A 3,867-nucleotide genomic window follows, 5' to 3' on the forward strand; every position below is an offset into this window, starting at 1 on the left:
TATAGAAACTTTTTTTTTCAACACCCGAAAGAAAAAAAAAATCGATTTTTTTGGAGCACCTTAGTGTACAACTTAACAAAGTTATGTACAATTTCATAAAATTCTCTATACATTTAGTTCCCGAGTTAACAATGTTAATCTCACTATATAAAGTCTGATATGTCCATATCAGAACATATTAAATCTTATCTGTAAATATATTGTCTGATATGGCCAATTTCCATATCAGGCCTGATATGAACCGTCCATATCAGGCCATATCAGAAAATTTTTTCACGAGAATTGAACATGACTCGACAAATACAATTCATTATTCGATTAGACAATTGAGTCGTCTAATTATCATCACAGGAAAGCAGCCGTTTTTTGAGTTCTATTTTAAAGACATCAGTACTAATCATAAGTTTAAGAGTATCAAGTAGGACATTCCAAAGGTTTCGTACAGAAGCTGCAAAGACCTTTTTGTAAGCCTTGATCTGTTGATTCGGTAAGACCAGATTTGTTGCCAAAGACTGCTTGCAAAACGAGTTGGTTCCAAAAATTCTATGAGTTGAAAAATTCATATATGTGTGGCGAATATATATATATATATAGATTGTCACGATATTTAGATATCGCAGCAGTCTCGCATCAGGTCGGTGAGCAACAGAGGGCAGCACACGCTGCTCACACGTCTCATCCGATAGTTTGTTAACATGATTATTTTGTTTATTTATAAGATTTTGTTCTAATTATGGCGTTAATAATACTTTATTGGGTTCTTAGGTATAAATTGTATTTGAATCAGGAGATTTCACTGAGTAATGCGAGCATATATTTGGATTTTATAGCGCTGAGAGAAATAGTTGCGCATTTCATTTATGTGCTTATGATTATTTTGAATTGGTTGGCGCATGCGCGTCAACGCAACAGTTGGCATCCGTAAATTTAGTCATTATAAATAAATTTACTAGTTTTATGAATAAATCATTGATTGATTTATCGGTAAATAATATTAAGAATTAATTATGGAAAAGACAATTGGTCAGTTAGCGTCGGGAACTTGATAAATTACACGGCCACAGTTATGTAGTACGTTGGTGGTACTGTAAAGAAATTACATGCGACGGTTGTATATCTCTATTAGTCAAAGTGAGATATACGACAAAATGGCGTCGGCCTAGGTGCCGGCGTGAGATTCACGTGCTGCCATGGTCAGACGTGGGAAAGTCTCTGTAAGAGTAGCGTGTGTGCTCTGTTACATTAAAATAATTATAAATTTGTCGCCATTTGGTATTTTGTGTAGATAATATACACCCATTGGCATTAGTTGAGCATCTTGATAAATCGCATAAAGACAAATACATTTACCGTATTAGCGTGCAACCAAGGGAGTTGAATAATACGTAAACTGTAAGTACTTTTTTGGCTTATACATTGGCGTGTAATTTGGTTCCGAGTTGGTGATCATTTGTATATAGCACAAGCGTGAGAGAGATAGTGAATTCTGAGTATTAATAATTTGTCATAAGCATATGATGGAATGCGTAAATATTATACTCAGTAAATACGAATACAATCAGTGAAAATATTCAGTACTATTTTACCAAATATCGAGTGTGATAAATGTTTGGTTATTTTTCATTATCATTTATTATTAATTTGAGTTATTATTTTTATAATTAACTTTTGGTGCGTATTATTATTTTATTATTTTAATTATCACGTGAGAGTGATACAAAGGTATAAATATCACTTATTATTATTGTATCTAAGAGTGCTCTTTATCTGTATTATTTGAGTATAGGATAATATTATTTTGTGAATACCGTAGAATTCACCATTGGAAATTATTGGGAATTTTTGCTGGAAATACTTCAAATTCTTATATGAGATTATTTTAGTTGATATTTTCTATTAACTTGCGAGTGATATAATAATTTACAATTATTGAAGTATTATTCTGAGATTGTCCTCCGTGAATTATATTTAGTTTGTTTATGTTCACGTGTGAGTGAGACTATTAATTATTAATAGTGATATGTTTTTACAATACATTTATTGTTTATGCAGTATTATTATTATTTGAATTATAATTTTATATGCGCAACCTATTATTATTATTTTTTGTAAGTGATTTACTATTATTTTTCGATATTATTTACATGAGTATGCGATATATTTGACTAATTAATTTTTAATTTAAAATATATTTGAAACAAATAGTCATCAACCCGGTAGTTAGTTAAATTTATTTATTTGAAGTACTGCTATCTTTTTCTTGCTTTCCTTTTCCTGAAATCTGAAACTGTTACCCTGTCATTTATTTTATTTTCATTTTCATTTTTCTCCGTTGTTTAATTTTGAGTTAATTTTGTTCGTGGGGCACACGAACTAGCGCCCAACTAGGTTGTCTAACCCAGCCTGAGCAGAGCTGCGGGTCCAGGGAGATTCAGGATATCTCCAGGTGGGACATTTTGTTTTGTTACTATTTTATTTTCAGTTTTTCAACCAACGGAGAGCCATAACGAGTATTGAGCGCCAACCACGTTCCGCCGTGGGACGCGTGAAATAGAAGAGAACGTTATAATATATATATATATATATATATATATATATGGGGCGTTCCTCGCCGAATCCGAGGATTTTAAGAATTTTAACTTTTAATTTCCGTCATTTTTTGATATTTTTTAGTACTCATCAAAAAACTCACCCTCCTAAATTTTGAGATTTTTTTTATCATTGATTCAAAAGATATGACTTTTTCGAAAAAAAACGCTCTTTTCATGGTTTTTTACTTATAACTTTTTGAAAATTTGTTTAAATAAAAAAAACTCAGCGAATCAAAAAGTTTCGTTATTCTATGTACTTTTAGATAAGTAGTACAAATAATTTTTTAGAATAATTTTTCTGCGTTATTTTTGAGTTTTAAAACTTTAAAGTCGTTTTCTGAAAATCATGCATCTTTTGATTTTCCTGAAAATTTCTGTCACCAAACGACTATATATTCCACAACTTGTCACGTAGCGATTCAATCGTGAATCGCTGCGTGCGCTTCTCCATCTCGCCGTGAATTGAACAACACCTCTTAGTTCAAATCAAGCGCATTTATTTATTATTATTTATTATTATTTAAATATTTATATTATTTTGATAGATTATTTTAGTATGATTTAATTATGCATTTATTGATCTTATTGTTTATTATGTTTATATATATGTTTTGATAATTATTTTGAATTTATGTACTTAATCGATATTTTCATTTCAGTCAGTACCACGCGTGTGTGTAGAGCATACATTAAAATATCGACCGAAGTGAGAGTAAGTCGATATAATGGGGATAAAATTCAATATTTTTCTCCAGCCACGTGGTGCACTGAAATAATTATTATGTTATCGTTTAAAGGGTTAATAACTATTATGTTTATGTTGATAAATAGGAAATATTATTTAATTTATTATTATACAATAACTCAGCTCGTTTCATGACTTTAAATATTTTATTTTAATTGAAAATTTCGTGTCCGAGGTCATGAGAGGGGATAACACGGGAGTGATACCCCTCTCTCGGAAAAATCAACGAAAATAATCAGAGAGAACCGGGATTTTGTAAAGGTAGGACGTGTTGTTGTCCGTGATCATTTTTGAGTAAATTGTTCTGACCCAGTTGCTGTAATAACATAATTAAATAGTTAAAGTTCATTTAATTTGGATAATTAGTATTTTGTTATACTAAAGTAAAAATATAGTTCATGTGATATTTATTATCAAAAAGTTCCAGAAGTAAATTGTTATCAACGCCGGTATGTCAATTGTATCGTCATTTGTTGCATCGGCTATCGCTGGTTCTTCAGTAGAGTAGATCGCGATAAATAATTGAACCTG

This window comes from Microplitis demolitor, chromosome 9 (genome assembly GCF_026212275.2).
Source record: "Microplitis demolitor isolate Queensland-Clemson2020A chromosome 9, iyMicDemo2.1a, whole genome shotgun sequence".
In the NCBI taxonomy this organism is placed as follows: domain Eukaryota; kingdom Metazoa; phylum Arthropoda; class Insecta; order Hymenoptera; family Braconidae; genus Microplitis; species Microplitis demolitor.